At 43.7% G+C, this 19,634-nt stretch overlaps 4 non-coding genes across 4 annotated transcripts; all 4 read right to left on the minus strand.

Moving 5' to 3' along the window:
• Nucleotides 1-51: 51 nt before the first annotated feature.
• On the minus strand, nt 52-123 carry TRNAP-UGG. The gene has a single exon. It is a non-coding gene; the product is annotated as a tRNA-Pro (tRNA).
• A 4,619-nt stretch (nt 124-4,742) lies between these two features.
• On the minus strand, nt 4,743-4,814 carry TRNAP-UGG. Its single transcript has one exon. It is a non-coding gene; the product is annotated as a tRNA-Pro (tRNA).
• Nucleotides 4,815-12,664: 7,850 nt separating this feature from the next.
• TRNAP-UGG lies at nt 12,665-12,736 on the minus strand. Its single transcript has one exon. It is a non-coding gene; the product is annotated as a tRNA-Pro (tRNA).
• Nucleotides 12,737-15,727: 2,991 nt separating this feature from the next.
• Nucleotides 15,728-15,799, minus strand: TRNAP-UGG. The gene has a single exon. It is a non-coding gene; the product is annotated as a tRNA-Pro (tRNA).
• Between the last annotated feature and the right edge of the window lie 3,835 nt (nt 15,800-19,634).

Here is a 19,634-nt window from a genome sequence, read left to right on the forward strand (position 1 = left end):
AAAGATTCTGAAATATATATTTTTTTAATTTTAGGAGCTCAGACAAAAATGGTGCTCCTCCAGGAATCGAACCTGGGACCTCTCAGACCCAACCCAAGAATCATACCACTAGACCAAGGAGCCACTGTGAAAAGCAGCCCTGCAAGTCTTAATCAGTTTATTGTTTCAATAGTTGCAAAACACCCAGGGAAAGGTCTGATACCCTGTATTTTCTTTCTGCAAAAACTGGAGAGCTTCAACCCAGGCAATGGTCAGCAGTTCAGAACACCTTGCACTTTCTACTCCTCACTGCTCTGTAGAATACATGTGTACTATCACATAGGATTCTCAATTAGTGTTAAAAAATATAGATAGAAGCAACAAGTTTCAACCAGCCACTGTCATATGACTAACCAGCTTCTTCATGTTTAAAGGGAGAAATGGGCAGTAACGCTCTGGTCTGGGAGTTTCTGTTACTGTTCATCCATAGGCAGTGCTGTAAATTCTGTGGAAGGCACTCCCTCTATAGGAAACCTCAAATAAGTGATAATCAGGGAAAGTACTCTGGTCCGTTCTCTACACAGCTTAAATCCTTAGTCTATGTACGTTTCCTGCTACCTAAGAAATCTGAGCAACGGGCAGGGCCTCCCAGCATATGCTTCTTAGCACAATGCAGTGCACAGACTTAATTTTTTAATTTTCGTTTAATTTTCTGAACATTTGAAAAACGAAGTCAAACATTTTAAAAATAAATTTAAAAATAAATATTTTTAAAAATAAATAAAATAACAAAATGTTCACTCATCCCGCTCCCCCATCAAAAGGAGGCATTCTGGTCTCTCCCTCTGAGAGCTGCCCTGCAAACCATGCCAGCATACATAAGCACCTGGTATAAGAAGCTTGGGGAGGCTAGGCCTTCCCTGCTGCAGCAGGATGGATCAGCTGTGGAGTCCTGTTGCTCTGAGGGGTTTAAATTGTTCCTTTACCTCCATCCTCACAGCAGGAGCTGCAGTGAAAGCCCTCTAGCCTTGTGTAACCAGTTGTAGAAATTGGTTTATGGTTTAATTTGTTTACCTTACTGCTGGGAGAGCGGGGGGGGGGGGGGGGGGGGGGGGGGGGGGGGTTGACTGGAGGTGTCCTGTGTTGCCAGGGAGATATTTAACAAGGATGACTTCCTGACCTGCACTGAGGACAGATAGCAGCAGAATCGGATACTGAGCCAGCATGATCAGAAAAAGTCACCAGACAACAAGGTAGAAAAGATCATTTTATTTTCATTATAGTGTTTGGAATATGTCCACTTTGAGAATCAGGAGCTCAACATTAAAAGTTTATATTTATTTACTTATTTATGGCATATTATCCCACATTAAACATGAGTTAGGGTGTTTTGTGGCTCTACATGAGAATTGTGATGATATGATGCCTTGTTTCATATTGTTGACGGCCTGCATTTTCCGTATGGGTGGTATATTGGTGTATTAGGTTCTGCCCAGTGTAATATTTATGGTACAGTAAGGTTCTGAGTGTGTTTTTGCACAAAGTTGTGCATAGTGTTTTGCAGTTCAGCGATTGTGGTTAGTTTATGCTTTGAACAACCACTTTATTCTTTGACATATGATACATATCTAATATCTAAATTTAATAAAAGGTATTAATTTTCACTTTTATTTATTTATTTTTCTGTGTGTTATCAGACAATTATGGATTTAAGATCCACCCCCGGCCCCACCCCTATTCACATTCTCGTCCTAGCCCTGTCCCTTCCTAATCTTTTCCCTCACCCCCTACCTCTCTCCTCTACAGGAACTCACTGCCCATCCATTGACTTCATCACCTCACCTTCTCTCCTACCCTCTTCCTCCCTCTTGGCTTTTAATCTCCGTCTCTTTCTTCCCTCCATTCTGCCTTCCCCATTCCACCTAAATACCTCTCGCCTTCGTGGCCACACCTCTCCTACTCTCCTCCGCTCTCTTTTACTCCTTCTCTTACTCTCAGCCGGTGACATCAATCCCAATCCTGGCCCCCCTCACCAACTATTATCCCAACTCTACAGATCTCACCGCGACCTCTCTAACCTCATCTCTATTTCTCTACTCCCCTCCTCTTCTCTGCCCTTTTCTTGCGCCCTATGGAATGCCTGCTCTATCTGTAACAAACTCGCCTATATCCAGGACCTCTTTATCTCGCGTCACCTCCATCTGCTCGCCATAACAGAAACCTGGCTCTGCCCTGATGACTCTGCTTCAGTCGCAGCCCTGTGCCATGGCGGTTATCTATTTTCACATACTCCTCGCCCTGCTGGCCGTGGGGAATTGTTGGACTACTTCTCTCTCCCTCCTCCAGATTTCAACCCCTTCTTCCACCTCAATCTCACTGTTTTTCCTCCTTTGAAGTCCACTCTATCCGCCTTTTCTCTCCTCTGCCTCTTCGAATAGCGGTCATTTATCGTCCCCCTGATAAGTCCCTTTCATCCTTTCTCAGTGACTTTGACGCCTGGCTTGCCTTCTTCCATGATCCTTCCTCCCCCTCTCTCATCCTTGGTGACTTTAATATTCCTGCTAATGATCCTTCCAACTCTTATATTTCCAAGTTACTCGCTTTAACGTCCTCCTTTAATCTCCAACTATGCTCCACCTCCCCCACTCATCAAAATGGTCACTGTCTTGATCTCATCTTCTCCTCCAACTGTTCACCCTCTAGTTTCCTTGCCTCTGATCTTCCCTCCTCTGATCACCATCTTATAACTTTCACACTTAAATCTCCTCCCTCCCAGTCCTATCCTATCTTATCTAATTTATCTAGGAATCTTCACGATATTGACCCTTCATCTCTATCCTCCCATGTTTCAAACCTCCTCTCTACTGTGGCACCATCCAAGTCTGTCAACGAGGCTGTTTCTTCTTACAACAATACTCTGCCTTAGACACTCTTGCACCTTTGATGACCCGCCCTGTAAGGCGTACAAAACCCCAACCTTGGCTGACTTCTAATATCCGCTACCTACGTTCCTGTACCCGCTCCGTCGAACGCCTCTGGCGGAAATCTCGAGCCTTGCTGATTTCTTACACTTTAAGTTCATGCTGACCTCCTTCCAATCTGCTCTTTTACGTGCCAAACAGGATTATTATATCCAACTGACCAACTCTCTTGGCTCTAATCCTCGACTTCTCTTCACCACATTGAACTCTCTCCTCAAGGTGCCCCCTCCCCCACAACAAGGTTCAAAAGATACACCTTGCTTTCTCTACCTCACCACCTCTCCCTCCACTAGTCCGTTCCCCTCTCTCTCCTTCCCCTCATTCCCTTTCCTCCTTTCCTGAAGTTACTATTGAGGAAACTACACTTCTCCTTTCTTCCTCAAATGTACCACCTGTTCCTCTGATCCCATTCCCACCCACCTTCTTAATGCCATCTCTCCTGCTCTTATTCCTTTTATCTGTCACATTCTCAACCTCTCACTTTCCACTGCGACTGTCCCTGCTGCCTTTAAACATGCTGTGGTCACACCTCTCCTTAAGAAGCCTTCACTCGACCCTACTTGTCCCTCTAATTACCGACCCATCTCCCTCCTTCCTTTTCTCTCCAAATTACTTGAGCGTGCTGTTCACCGCCGCTGCCTTGATTTTCGCTCCTCACATGCTATTCTTGACCCACTACAATCTGGTTTTCGCCCTCTCCACTCAACTTTCTTTACAACACCCATAAAATCCGCCCCTTTCTTTCCGAGCACTCTACCAAAACCCTCATCCACACCCTTGTCACCTCTCGTTTAGACTACTGCAATCTGTTTCTTGCTGGCCTCCCACTTAGTCACCTCTCCCCTCTCCAGTCGGTTCAAAACTCTGCTGCCCGTCTCATCTTCCGCCAGGGTCGCTTTACTCATACTACCCCTCTCCTCAAGACCCTTCACTGGCTCCCTATCCGTTTTTGCATCCTATTCAAACTTCTTCTACTAACCTATAAATGTACTCACTCTGCTGCTCCCCAGTATCTCTCCACACTCGTCCTTCCCTACACCCCTTCCCGTGCACTCCGCTCCATGGATAAATCCTTCTTATCTGTTCCCTTCTCCACTACTGCCAACTCCAGACTTTGCGCCTTCTGTCTCGCTGCACCCTACGCCTGGAATAAACTTCCTGAGCCCCTATGTCTTGCCCCATCCTTGGCCACCTTTAAATCTAGACTGAAAGCCCACCTCTTTAACATTGCTTTTGACTCGTAACCACTTGTAACCACTCGCCTCCACCTACCCTCCTCTCTTCCTTCCCGTTCACATTAATTGATTTGATTTGCTTACTTTATTTTTTTTTTTTGTCTATTAGATTGTAAGCTCTTTGAGCAGGGACTGTCTTTCTTCTATGTTTGTGCAGCGCTGCGTACGCCGTGTAGCGCTATAGAAATGCTAAATAGTAGTAAATAGTAGTAGTACTATACATATAAGAAGAATAAGCGCTTCTAAATGTTGTAGTACTGGAGAAGGTTGCTACAGAGCTGACTCATTGGTCTAGGGGTATGATTCTCACTTAGGGTGTGAGTGATTGTCTTTTCTCATTTGTAAATTGTATTTCAAAGTTTTTGTTTTCCATCCCTACACCATGGTTATTTCAACACGGTTAACTTTAGCGTTCTTTCATTCTTTTTTTCCCCCCTTAAAATAATTTTGAGTGCTTCAAATTGAAAAACTTTCAGAAAGTAATGCTATGGATAAGAAAGATTCTGAAATATATATTTTTTTAATTTTAGGGGCTCAGACAAAAATGGTGCTCCTCCAGGAATCGAACCTGGGACCTCTCAGACCCAACCCAAGAATCATACCACTAGACCAAGGAGCCACTGTGAAAGCAGTCCTGCAAGTCTTAATCAGTTTATTGTTTCAATAGTTGCAAAACACCCAGGGAAAGGTCTGGGAGTTTCTGTTTACTGTTCATCCATAGGCAGTGCTGTAAATTCTGTGGAAGGCGCTCCCACACTATAGGAAACCTCAAATAAGTGATAATCAGGAAAAGTACCCTGGTCCGTTCTCTACACAGCTTAAATCCTTAGTCTATGTACGCTTCCCGCTACCTTAGAAATCTGAGCAAGGGGCAGGGCCTCCCAGCATATGCTTCTTAGCACAATGCAGTGCACAGACTTAATTTTTAAATTTTCGTTTAATTTTCTGATCATTTGAAAAACGAAGTCAAATATTTTAAAAATAAATTTAAAAATAAATATTTTTAAAAATAAATAAAATAACAAAATGTTCACTCATCCCGCTCCCCCATCAAAAGGAGACATTCTGGTCTCTCCCTCTGAGAGCTGCCCTGCAAACCATGCCAGCATACATAAGCACCCAGTATAAGAGGCTTGGGGAGGCTAGGCCTTCCCTGCTGCAGCAGGATGGATCAGCTGTGGAGTCCTGTTGCTCTGAGGAGTTTAAATTGTTGCTTTACCTCCATCCTCACAGCAGGAGCTGCAGTGAAAGCCCTCTAGCCTTGTGTAACCAGTTGTAGAAATTGGTTTCTGGTTTAATTTGTTTACCTTACTGCTGGGAGAGCAGGGGGGGGGGGGGGTTGACTGGAGGTATCTTGGGTTGCCAGGGAGATATTTAACAAGGATGACTTCCTGACCTGCACTGAGGACAGATAGCAGCAGAATCGGATACTGAGCCAGCATGATCAGAAAAAGTCACCAGACAACAAAGGTAGAAAAGATCATTTTATTTTCATTATAGTGTTTGGAATATGTCCACTTTGAGAATCAGGTGCTCAACATTAAAAGTTTATATTTATTTATTTACTTATTTATGGCATTTTATCGCAATTTAAACATGAATTAGGGTGTTTTGTGGCTCTACATGAGAATTGTGATGATATGATGCCTTGTTTCATATTGTTGACGGTCTGTATTTTCCGTATGGGTGGTATATTGGTGTATTAGGTTCTGCCCAGTGTAATATTTATGGTACAGTAAGGGTCTGAGTGTGTTTTTGCACAAAGGTGTGCATAGTGTTTTGCAGTTCAGCGATTGTGGTTAGTTTATGCTTTGAGCAACCACTTTATTCTTTGACATATGATACATATCTAATATCTAAATTTAATAAAAGGTATTAATTGTCACTTTTATTTATTTATTTTTCTGTGTGTTATCAGACAATTATGGATTTAAGTTCCATCCCACCCCCTTTAGCCTCCCCAAACAGTTGGGCCACCAACCGCCTATGACTCTAACGTTTCTGGTATGTATAATTCTTCGATAGTTTTAATTATACCTCTAACTGAGGAGTGACAATGCTACGCCGCAGCCTAGCTAGCGGGCTCTTAAGTTCTCCAAGCCGCAGGTTCCCATCCCACCTCGCAGCGCTCTTCACGACCGCAGGTTCCCGCCCCAGAGCTCGCACTATCTCGCTTTCACCACCTCACAGTTCCCACCGGTCCTCTCAGTGCTCTGCGTATATACGCGGCCGCGTTTGTTTCTGTTACAAGAAATGATTTATCTTGGGGGAAAGAGCTCTAGAGCACTCGCTACTATTTATAATTTAAGAGCAGGTGCTGTATTTATAGGTTTTAGGATATTAATTTCTCCACCAATCACCAAAGGTGATAATTGCAATAAATTAAATAAATTAAGTATATATAAAAGATACCATATACTCAGAACACAAAGAGACCGTATTTTTAGCTTCAAAAAGGTTGATTTAATATACAATTGCACACGAGAGGTAGGTTTTAAAAGGATCTTAGAACAGAGAATTTGTGCATAAAATAGAACAAAGTAGCAGGTAGGTTAACTTACAAGTCCTTGTTACAAGCATGCTGTGGTCCAGCTGATTGATGAGCACATGTTCAGGAGCAAGGCATCAGCGGACCCCAAAGAGAGCAGCAGTTCCCAAGAGGAGGCAGGTTCCAAGAGAGCGAGCTGGGCTGTTTCCAGGCCTTTTATAATGTTAGCAGAGAAGCATGGTGTGTGCATGTCCTGGATATTTTGCAAGGCATTATGGTTAATGTAGTCTGTTCACATGACCACATTATAAGTCCTTCTTTCTGCAGATGTCCTGGCGTCCATTTGTCTGATAGATGATGGGAGGGGCAGGTATACTTTTGACAAGCAAATGTCCTGTTTATGCTTTTCCTCTGAGTTCTTTGTCTTCAATGGCTTCTCCAGACTTTCTGTCTCTTGGGTCTTTGGTTTTCAGAGATGTCCTGATGAGCGTCCAGGTACCCACCTTAGTCAAGCTTTTGTTCAGTCTTTTTAGGTGGGAGGGCAGAGAGAGTTATATATCTCTCTTTTGTCTTTGTTAAGTGTTTTAATTGACTATCCCTGCTATCAGAAGTTCCCAGAAAAAGGGATAGGGAGAGAGGGGCTTGAAATGAAACTATTTTCTCTGCTGCAGTGTCAAAAATATATTTTTAAAAGCTGCACAAATATATTGGTGTATATATATGTATCTGATCCAACACAACATCATGCTACACATTTAATTCTGATGATTGGCTTATACCATAACATTTGTACGTGAGCACTTCGGCGTCTCGCGGCAGGTAGAATGTCACCCCTCCCACTGCAGGCTTTTTGTTTTTTCAGTGTCGCTTTGTCGCTCTTCGGCAGCAAAGCCTTTATGTGTGTGTTTCTTTTAAAGGCCATGTTTCAGGTTGTGTGTTACAAAGAAAACTAGTACATTTAGAAATAGAAAATAAAGTTGAATAAAATATATCCATATAAGAAGAATAAGCGCTTCTAAATGTTCTAGTATTGAACTGGAGAAGATTGCTACAGAGCTGGCTCGTTGGTCTAGGGGTATGATTCTCACTTAGGGTGTGAGTGATTGTCTTTTCTCATTTGTAAATTGTATTTCAAAGTTTTTGTTTTCCATCCCTACACCACGGTTATTTTAACATGGTTAACTTTCATTCTTTTTTTCCCCCCTTAAAATAATTTTGAGTGCTTCAAATTGAAAAACTTTCAGAAAGTAATGCTATTGATAAGAAAGATTCTGAAATATATATTTTTTTAATTTTAGGAGCTCAGACAAAAATGGTGCTCCTCCAGGAATCAAACCTGGGACCTCTCAGACCCAACCCAAGAATCATACCACTAGACCAAGGAGCCACTGTGAAAAGCAGCCCTGCAAGTCTTAATCAGTTTATTGTTTCAATAGTTGCAAAACACCCAGGGAAAGGTCTGATACCCTGTATTTTCTTTCTGCAAAAACTGGAGAGCTTCAACCCAGGCAATGGTCAGCAGTTCAGAACACCTTGCACTTTCTACTCCTCACTGCTCTGTAGAATACATGTGTACTATCACATAGGATTCTCAATTAGTGTTAAAAAATATAGATAGAAGCAACAAGTTTCAACCAGCCACTGTCATATGACTAACCAGCTTCTTCATGTTTAAAGGGAGAAATGGGCAGTAACGCTCTGGTCTGGGAGTTTCTGTTTACTGTTCATCCATAGGCAGTGCTGCAAATTCTGTGGAAGGTGCTCCCTCTATAGGAAACCTCAAATAAGTGATAATCAGGAAAACTGCCCTGGTCCGTTCTCTACACAGCTTAAATCCTTATTCTATGTAAGAAATGTGAGCAAGGGGCAGGGCCTCCCAGCATATGCTTCTTAGCACAATGCAGTGCACAGACTTAATTTTTTAATTTTCGTTTAATTTTCTGAACATTTGAAAAACGAAGTCAAACATTTTAAAAATAAATTTAAAAATAAATATTTTTAAAATAAATAAAATAACAAAATGTTCACTCATCCCGCTCCCCCATCAAAAGGAGGCATTCTGGTCTCTCCCTCTGAGAGCTGCCCTGCAAACCATGCCAGCATACATAAGCATCCGGTATAAGAGGCTTGGGGAGGCTAGGCCTTCCCTGCTGCAGCAGGATGGATCAGCTGTGGAGTCCTGTTGCTCTGAGGGGTTTAAATTGTTCCTTTACCTCCATCCTCACAGCAGGAGCTGCAGTGAAAGCCCTCTAGCCTTGTGTAACCAGTTGTAGAAATTGGTTTATGGTTTAATTTGTTTACCTTACTGCTGGGAGAGCAGGGGGGGGGGGGGGGTTGACTGGAGGTGTCCTGGGTTGCCAGGGAGATATTTAACAAGGATGACTTCCTGACCTGCACTGAGGACAGATAGCAGCAGAATCGGATACTGAGCCAGCATGATCAGAAAAAGTCACCAGACAACAAAGGTAGAAAAGATCATTTTATTTTCATTATAGTGTTTGGAATATGTCCACTTTGAGAATCAGGAGCTCAACATTAAAAGTTTATATTTATTTACTTATTTATGGCATATTATCCCACATTAAACATGAGTTAGGGTGTTTTGTGGCTCTACATGAGAATTGTGATGATATGATGCCTTGTTTCATATTGTTGACGGCCTGCATTTTCCGTATGGGTGGTATATTGGTGTATTAGGTTCTGCCCAGTGTAATATTTATGGTACAGTAAGGTTCTGAGTGTGTTTTTGCACAAAGTTGTGCATAGTGTTTTGCAGTTCAGCGATTGTGGTTAGTTTATGCTTTGAACAACCACTTTATTCTTTGACATATGATACATATCTAATATCTAAATTTAATAAAAGGTATTAATTTTCACTTTTATTTATTTATTTTTCTGTGTGTTATCAGACAATTGTGGATTTAAGATCCACCCCCGGCCCCACCCCTATTCACATTCTCGTCCTAGCCCTGTCCCTTCCTAATCTTTTCCCTCACCCCCTACCTCTCTCCTCTACAGGAATTCACTGCCCATCCATTGACTTCATCACCTCACCTTCTCTCCTACCCTCTTCCTCCCTCTTGGCTTTTAATCTCCGTCTCTTTCTTCCCTCCATTCTGCCTTCCCCATTCCACCTAAATACCTCTCGCCTTCGTGGCCACACCTCTCCTACTCTCCTCCGCTCTCTTTTACTCCTTCTCTTACTCTCAGCCGGTGACATCAATCCCAATCCTGGCCCCCCTCACCAACTATTATCCCAACTCTACAGATCTCACCGCGACCTCTCTAACCTCATCTCTATTTCTCTACTCCCCTCCTCTTCTCTGCCCTTTTCTTGCGCCCTATGGAATGCCTGCTCTATCTGTAACAAACTCGCCTATATCCAGGACCTCTTTATCTCGCGTCACCTCCATCTGCTCGCCATAACAGAAACCTGGCTCTGCCCTGATGACTCTGCTTCAGTCGCAGCCCTGTGCCATGGCGGTTATCTATTTTCACATACTCCTCGCCCTGCTGGCCGTGGGGAATTGTTGGACTACTTCTCTCTCCCTCCTCCAGATTTCAACCCCTTCTTCCACCTCAATCTCACTGTTTTTCCTCCTTTGAAGTCCACTCTATCCGCCTTTTCTCTCCTCTGCCTCTTCGAATAGCGGTCATTTATCGTCCCCCTGATAAGTCCCTTTCATCCTTTCTCAGTGACTTTGACGCCTGGCTTGCCTTCTTCCATGATCCTTCCTCCCCCTCTCTCATCCTTGGTGACTTTAATATTCCTGCTAATGATCCTTCCAACTCTTATATTTCCAAGTTACTCGCTTTAACGTCCTCCTTTAATCTCCAACTATGCTCCACCTCCCCCACTCATCAAAATGGTCACTGTCTTGATCTCATCTTCTCCTCCAACTGTTCACCCTCTAGTTTCCTTGCCTCTGATCTTCCCTCCTCTGATCACCATCTTATAACTTTCACACTTAAATCTCCTCCCTCCCAGTCCTATCCTATCTTATCTAATTTATCTAGGAATCTTCACGATATTGACCCTTCATCTCTATCCTCCCATGTTTCAAACCTCCTCTCTACTGTGGCACCATCCAAGTCTGTCAACGAGGCTGTTTCTTCTTACAACAATACTCTGCCTTAGACACTCTTGCACCTTTGATGACCCGCCCTGTAAGGCGTACAAAACCCCAACCTTGGCTGACTTCTAATATCCGCTACCTACGTTCCTGTACCCGCTCCGTCGAACGCCTCTGGCGGAAATCTCGGGCCTTGCTGATTTCTTACACTTTAAGTTCATGCTGACCTCCTTCCAATCTGCTCTTTTACGTGCCAAACAGGATTATTATATCCAACTGACCAACTCTCTTGGCTCTAATCCTCGACTTCTCTTCACCACATTGAACTCTCTCCTCAAGGTGCCCCCTCCCCCACAACAAGGTTCAAAAGATACACCTTGCTTTCTCTACCTCACCACCTCTCCCTCCACTAGTCCGTTCCCCTCTCTCTCCTTCCCCTCATTCCCTTTCCTCCTTTCCTGAAGTTACTATTGAGGAAACTACACTTCTCCTTTCTTCCTCAAAATGTACCACCTGTTCCTCTGATCCCATTCCCACCCACCTTCTTAATGCCATCTCTCCTGCTCTTATTCCTTTTATCTGTCACATTCTCAACCTCTCACTTTCCACTGCGACTGTCCCTGCTGCCTTTAAACATGCTGTGGTCACACCTCTCCTTAAGAAGCCTTCACTCGACCCTACTTGTCCCTCTAATTACCGACCCATCTCCCTCCTTCCTTTTCTCTCCAAATTACTTGAGCGTGCTGTTCACCGCCGCTGCCTTGATTTTCGCTCCTCACATGCTATTCTTGACCCACTACAATCTGGTTTTCGCCCTCTCCACTCAACTTTCTTTACAACATCCGTAAAATCCGCCCCTTTCTTTCCGAGCACTCTACCAAAACCCTCATCCACACCCTTGTCACCTCTCGTTTAGACTACTGCAATCTGTTTCTTGCTGGCCTCCCACTTAGTCACCTCTCCCCTCTCCAGTCGGTTCAAAACTCTGCTGCCCGTCTCATCTTCCGCCAGGGTCGCTTTACTCATACTACCCCTCTCCTCAAGACCCTTCACTGGCTCCCTATCCGTTTTCGCATCCTATTCAAACTTCTTCTACTAACCTATAAATGTACTCACTCTGCTGCTCCCCAGTATCTCTCCACACTCGTCCTTCCCTACACCCCTTCCCGTGCACTCCGCTCCATGGATAAATCCTTCTTATCTGTTCCCTTTTCCACTACTGCCAACTCCAGACTTCGCGCCTTCTGTCTCGCTGCACCCTACGCCTGGAATAAACTTCCTGAGCCCCTATGTCTTGCCCCATCCTTGGCCACCTTTAAATCTAGACTGAAAGCCCACCTCTTTAACATTGCTTTTGACTCGTAACCACTTGTAACCACTCGCCTCCACCTACCCTCCTCTCTTCCTTCCCGTTCACATTAATTGATTTAATTTGCTTACTTTATTTTTTTTTTTTGTCTATTAGATTGTAAGCTCTTTGAGCAGGGACTGTCTTTCTTCTATGTTTGTGCAGCGCTGCGTACGCCGTGTAGCGCTATAGAAATGCTAAATAGTAGTAAATAGTAGTAGTACTATACATATAAGAAGAATAAGCGCTTCTAAATGTTGTAGTATTGAACTGGAGAAGGTTGCTACAGAGCTGACTCATTGGTCTAGGGGTATGATTCTCACTTAGGGTGTGAGTGATTGTCTTTTCTCATTTGTAAATTGTATTTCAAAGTTTTTGTTTTCCATCCCTACACCATGGTTATTTCAACACGGTTAACTTTAGCGTTCTTTCATTCTTTTTTTCCCCCCTTAAAATAATTTTGAGTGCTTCAAATTGAAAAACTTTCAGAAAGTAATGCTATGGATAAGAAAGATTCTGAAATATATATTTTTTTAATTTTAGGGGCTCAGACAAAAATGGTGCTCCTCCAGGAATCGAACCTGGGACCTCTCAGACCCAACCCAAGAATCATACCACTAGACCAAGGAGCCACTGTGAAAAGCAGCCCTGCAAGTCTTAATCAGTTTATTGTTTCAATAGTTGCAAAACACCCAGGGAAAGGTCTGATACCCTGTATTTTCTTTCTGCAAAAACTGGAGAGCTTCAACCCAGGCAATGGTCAGCAGTTCAGAACACCTTGCACTTTCTACTCCTCACTGCTCTGTAGAATACATGTGTACTATCACATAGGATTCTCAATTAGTGTTAAAAAATATATATAGAAGCTACAAGTTTCAACCAGCCACTGTCATATGACTAACCAGCTTCTTCATGTTTAAAGGGAGAAAGGGGCAGTAACGCTCTGGTCTGGGAGTTTCTGTTTACTGTTCATCCATAGGCAGTGCTGTAAATTCTGTGGAAGGCGCTCCCTCTATAGGAAACCTCAAATAAGTGATAATCAGGAAAACTGCCCTGGTCCGTTCTCTACACAGCTTAAAACCTTATTCTATGTAAGAAATGTGAGCAAGGGGCAGGGCCTCCTGGCATATGCTTCTTAGCAGAATGCAGTGCACAGACCTAATTTTTTAAATTTTTGTTTAATTTTGTGATCATTTGAAAAAAGAAATCAAATATTTTTTAAAATAAATAAAATAACAAAATGTTCACACATCCGGAGGCATTCTGGTCTCTCCCTCTGAGAGCTGCCCTGCAAACCATGCCAGCATACGTAAGCACCTGGTATAAGAGGCTTGGGGAGGCTAGGCCTTCCCTGCTGCAGCAGGATGGACCAACTGTGGAGTCCTGCTGCGCTGAGGGGTTTAAATTGTTGCTTTACCTCCATCCTCACAGCAGGAGCTGCAGTGAAAGCCCTCTAGCCTTGTGTAACCAGTTGTAGAAATTGGTTTATGGTTTAATTTGTTTACCTTACTGCTGGGAGAGCAGGGGGGGGGGTTGACTGGAGGTGTCCTGGGTTGACAGGGAGATATTTAACAAGGATGACTTCCTGACCTGCACTGAGGACAGATAGCAGCAGAATCGGATACTGAGCCAGCATGATCAGAAAAAGTCACCAGACAACAAAGGTAGAAAAGATCGTTTTATTTTCATTATAGTGTTTGGAATATGTCCACTTTGAGAATCAGGTGCTCAACATTAAAAGCTTATATTTATTTACTTATTTATGGCACTTTATCGCAATTTAAACATGAATTAGGGTGTTTTGTGGCTCTACATGAGAATTGTGATGATATGATGCCTTGTTTCATATTGTTGACGGTCTGTATTTTCCGTATGGGTGGTATATTGGTGTATTAGGTTCTGCCCAGTGTAATATTTATGGTACAGTAAGGTTCTGAGTGTGTTTTTGCACAAAGGTGTGCATAGTGTTTTGCAGTTCAGCGATTGTGGTTAGTTTATGCTTTGAGCAACCACTTTATTCTTTGACATATGATACATATCTAATATCTAAATTTAATAAAACGTATTTATTGTCACATTTATTTATTATTTTTTTTCTGTGTGTTATCAGACAATTGTGGATTTAAGCTCCACCCCCAGCCCCACCTCTAACCCCACCCCCTTTAGCCTCCCCAAACAGTTGGGCCACCAACCGCCTATGACTCTAACGTTTCTGGTATGTATAATTCTTCGATAGTTTTAATTATACCTCTAACTGAGGAGTGACAATGCTACGCCGCAGCCTAGCTAGCGGGCTCTTAAGTTCTCCAAGCCGCAGGTTCCCACCCCACCTCGCGTGCTCTTCACGACCGCAGGTTCCCGCCCCAGAGCTCGCGCCATCTCGCTTTCACCACCTCACAGTTCCCACCGGTCCTCTCAGTGCTCTGTGTATATAGGCGGCCACGTTTGAATGTACGTGAGCACTTTGGTGTCTCGCAGCAGGGAGAATGTCACCCCTCCCACTACAGGCTTTTTGGTTTTTCAGTGTCGCTTTGTCGCTCTTCGGCAGCAAAGCCTTTATGTGTGTGTTTCTTTTAAAGGCCACGTTTCAGATTGTGTGATACAAAGAAAACTAATTAATTTAGGGGGAGGAATGCTGGCTTTGGCCTAACCCCTGGTAAGCCTTTCCTCAGCTGAGAGGTGCCCAGCTCTACCACCGGCTGCCTTTCAGGTGCTGTGGAGGACTTGCAGCTCATCTGCATATCCTTACAGCCTTCTCCGGGGTGACACCCAGGTCCACTCCGATCCACTCAGGGCCTCCGCTCTAGGTGCCCAGCGCTCCCACCAGGTGCTGTGGAGGACTTGCAGCCCTTCTGCATTTCCTCACAGCTGTATCCGGGGTGACTCCAGTTCCACCCCGATCTTCCCAGGGCCTTCGCTCCAAGAGCACAGAGTTTCCAGGTGCTTTTTGGCTAGGATCAGGCGACCCTCAGGGGGAGGAATGTTGGCTTCGGCCTAACCCCTGGTAAGCCTTTCCTCAGCTGAGAGGTGCCCAGCTCTACCACTGGCTGCCTTTCAGGTGCTGTGAAGGACTTGCAGCTCATCTGCATATCCTTACAGCCTTCTCCGGGGTGACACCCAGGTCCACTCCGATCCACTCAGGACATCCGCTCTAGGTGCCAGGGCATTTTTCTCTTTATATCTAATCTTCTTCCCAGTTGCTAAAGTACCTCAATCGTTTATGGCCCCTATTCACATTCTCTTCCTAGCCCTGTCCCTTCCTAATCTTTTCCCTCACCCCCTACCTCTCTCCGCTACAGGAACTCACTGCCCATCCATTGATTTCATCACCTCACCTTCTCTCCTACCCTCTTCCTCCCTCTTGGCTTTTAATTTCCGTCTCTTTCTTCCCTCCATTTTGCCTTCCCCATTCCATTTGTAAATTGTATTTCAAAGTTTTTGTTTTCCATCCCTATACCACGGTTATTTCAACACGGTTAACTTTAGCGTTCTTTCATTGTTTTTTTCCCCTCTTAAAATAATTTTGAGTGCTTCAAATTGAAAAACTTTCAGAAAGTAATGCTATGGATAAGAAAGATTCTGAAATATATATTTTTTTAATTTTAGGGGCTCAGACAAAAATGGTGCTCCTCCAGGAATCGAACCTGGGACCTCTCAGACCCAACCCAAGAATCATACCACTAGACCAAGGAGCCACTGCGAAAATTAGCTCTGCAAGTCTTAATAAGTTTATTGTTTCAATAGTTGCAAAACCCCTAGGGAAAGGTCTGATACCCTGTATTTTCTTTCTGCAAAAACTGGAGAGCTTCAACCCAGGCAATGGTCAGCAGTTCAGAACACCTTGCACTTTCTACTCCTCACTGCTCTGTAGAATACATGTGTACTATCACATAGGATTCTCAATTAGTGTTAAAAAATATAGATAGAAGCAACAAGTTTCAACCAGCCACTGTCATATGACTAACCAGCTTCTTCATGTTTAAAGGGAGAAAGGGGCAGTAACGCTCTGGTCTGGGAGTTTCTGTTTACTGTTCATCCATAGGCAGTGCTGTAAATTCTGTGGAAGGCACTCCCTCTATAGGAAACCTCAAATAAGTGATAATCAGGGAAAGTACTCTGGTCCGTTCTCTACACAGCTTAAATCCTTATTCTATGTAAGAAATGTGAGCAAGGGGCAGGGCCTCCCAGCATATGCTTCTTAGCAGAATGCAGTGCACAGACCTAATTTTTTAAATTTTCGTTTAATTTTCTGATCATTTGAAAAAAGAAATCAAATATTTAAAAAATAAATAAAATAACAAAATGTTCACTCATCCCGCTCCCCCATCAAAAGCAGGCATTCTGGTCTCTCCCTCTGAGAGCTGCCCTGCAAACCATGCCAGCATGCTGTGACTAGAAGCATTGTTAGCTAAGGGGGCCTTGACAAAGCAGCAGTAGGGCTATCATGCATGTAGAACACAGCAAATCAAAACTATCGCCCGGTTAGTGCGCCCACCCGGTGGTAATTTTGAAGTTGGTGCACACTGTTTCCTGCGGTAGAAAATATTTTTCTACCATGGGTGCATTCCTGGCGGTAATCAGCAGCGCGGCCACATTGGCGCACCCTGCATGAGTACTGAGCATGTAGTGCATGAGCCTTTTTACTAGGAATTATTTTAAATGTGTATTTTACATTAGGTTACTTTTATATTTATTTGTATTGTTTTATTGGTATACTTTTTTTGTAATAGGTTGACCTTTCATTAGTTGATGTTGATTGGTTGGGTAATTCCTTTTTTTTTTTCTATTGTAAATATATGGTAACCAGCTGAACGAACACATAAGACTTTGCAGGATTTCAAGCTATTGAAGTTTCTGAGCACAAATTTCACCCCCTGTTGCTAAAGCTGGCCCCTTGGTGAACTGTGGGTGGTGTTGACTCCAAGGGCTACAGTGTATTTAGTTTTACATAGTAAGTGACAGCAGATAAAGACCTGAATGATCCATCCAGTGTGCCCAACAGTCACATTCATTATCAATTGAAGATTTAAATCAACAACGAACACGATATGACATACTTGATCATGGTTTTTCTTTGTCTCCCTTGGATATCTACTTCCTAAGGGTATCTGACCCGGCAATTGGCATTAAAGCTGCGTAGACCATTACAGCCCTGTTAATGCATGAGTAAATGGGTTTATATAGTATATACAGGTTATACAGGTACTTGATGTACCTGGGGAAATGGAGGGTTTTGCCCAGAGTCGTAAGGAGCTGCAGTGGGAATTGAACTCAGTGTCCAATACTCAAGAAAGATATAGTGGAATTGGAAAAGGTGCAGTGAAGGGCGACTAAAATGATAGCGGGGATGGGACGACTTCCCTATGAAGAAAGACTAAGGAGGCTAGGGCTTCTCAGCTTGGAGAAGAGACGGCTGAGGGGAGACATGATAGAGGTATATAAAATAATGAGTGGAGTGGAACAGGTGGATGTGAAGCGTCTGTTCACGCTTTCCAAAAATACTAGGACTAGGGGGCATGCGATGAAACTACAGTGTAGTAAATTTAAAACAAATCGGAGAAAATCTTTCTTCACCCAATGCGTAATTAAACTCTGGAATTCGTTGCCGGAGAACGTGGTGAAGGCGGTTAGCTTGGCAGAGTTTAAAAAAGGGTTAGACGGTTTCCTAAAGGACAAGTACATAAACCGCTACTAAATGGATTTCGGAAAAATCCACAATTCCGGGAATAACACATATAGAATGTTTGTACGTTTGGGAAGCTTACCAGGTGCGCTTGGCCTGGATTGGCTGCTGTCGTGGACAGGATGCTGGGCTTGATGGACCCTTGGTCTTTTCCCAGTGTGGCATTACTTATGTACTTAGGGTTTACATATATTCAGGTACTTATTTTTGTACCAGGGGCAATGGAGGGTTAAGTGACTTGCCCAGAGTCACAAGGAGCTGCAGTGGGAATTGAACTCATTTCCCCAGCCTCAAAATCCATTGCACTAACCACTAGGCTACTCCTCCCATTTTCTGGGGATAGAAAGTCCTTGCAGTCCATTCTGTCTTGCTATGTTTCAGGCGCATAAATATGATTAAAGCTTTCATAGTCTCTTTGGTCTGTGAAGCATATTTTCTACTTCTTTGCTTTGTGGCAGTTGGTATGTGATCTTTGATCAGACCTGAAGGTTATTTTGCCTGTGTTGTACCTCCACAGAAATCAATTTTTAACCTAAAGACCCTGCCCAGGAAATTTTAAGTTAAAATAAAAACTGTACTTCCATTATGAAGCTTCCTGTGGAGCCCCACACAGGTCATGTTCCTTTTATGAAAGGTAATCAGTGCCTGAGGGATTTTCTTTTGTTGCTGGAAAGCTTCTTTATTATTTTTTATTTCTTGCATCATTGAAAGGGCATTTCTACTACTACTACTAACTAACATTTCTAAAGCGCTACTAGGGTTACGCAGCACTGTACAATTTAAACATAGAAGGACAGTCCCTGCTCAAAGAGCTTACAATCTAATAGATAAGAGTGAGACAAATATAGGACAATCAAGCCATTGTGACATCACTGATGAGGTTGGCTCTTAGGCATTGGTGGAATGAGGCATTATGACATCACAATCTCAGCTCTGGTTAAATCACTGCTACATGTAATACTACTACTACTACTACTACTTAACATTTCTAGAGCGCTACTAGGGTTACGCAGCACTGTACAATTTAAACATAGAAGGACAGTCCCTGCTCAGAGAGCTTACAATCTAAAAGACAAGTGAACAATCTAGAGGACGAGTTAATCTGATAGGGTGGATAGATTGGGGGATTCTATATTTCTCAAGCGGTTAGGTGCCGAAGGCAGCATTAAAGAGGTGAGTTTTAAGCAGAGATTTGAAGATGGGTAGGGAGGGGGCAAGGCGTATGGGTAAAGGAAGATTGTTCCAGGCATAGGGTGAGGCAAGGCAGAATGAGCGGAGCCTGGAGTTGGCAGTGGTGGAGAAGGGTACTGAGAGAAGGGCTTTGTCCTGTGAGCGGAGGTTACGGGCGGGAACATAGGGGGAGATGAGGGTGGAGAGGTAGTGAGGAGCCGCAGACTGAGTGCATTTGTAGGTAAGGAGGAGGAGCTTGAATTGTATGCGATATCTGATCGGAAGCCAATGAAGTGACTTGAGGAGAGGGGTGATATGAGTATATCGGTTCTGGCGGAATATAAGACGTGCGGCAGCGTTCTGAACGGATTGAAGGGGGGATAGATGGCTGAGTGGGAGGCCGGTGAAGAGTAAGTTGCAGTAATCAAGGCGAGAGGTAATAAGAGCGTGGACGAGAGTTCTGGTGGTGTGCTCAGAGAGGAAAGGGCGAATTTTGCTGATGTTGAAGAGGAAGAAGCGACAGGTCTTGGCAGTCTGTTGGATATGCGCAGCGAAGGAGAGGGAGGAGTCGAAGATGACTCCGAGGTTGCGGGCAGATGGGACGGGGAGGATGAGGGTGTTATCAACTGAGATAGAGAGTGGAGGAAGAGGAGAAGTGGGTTTAGGAGGAAAGACGA

This window comes from Microcaecilia unicolor, chromosome 4, assembly GCF_901765095.1.
Source record: "Microcaecilia unicolor chromosome 4, aMicUni1.1, whole genome shotgun sequence".
Taxonomy (NCBI): Eukaryota; Metazoa; Chordata; class Amphibia; order Gymnophiona; family Siphonopidae; genus Microcaecilia; species Microcaecilia unicolor.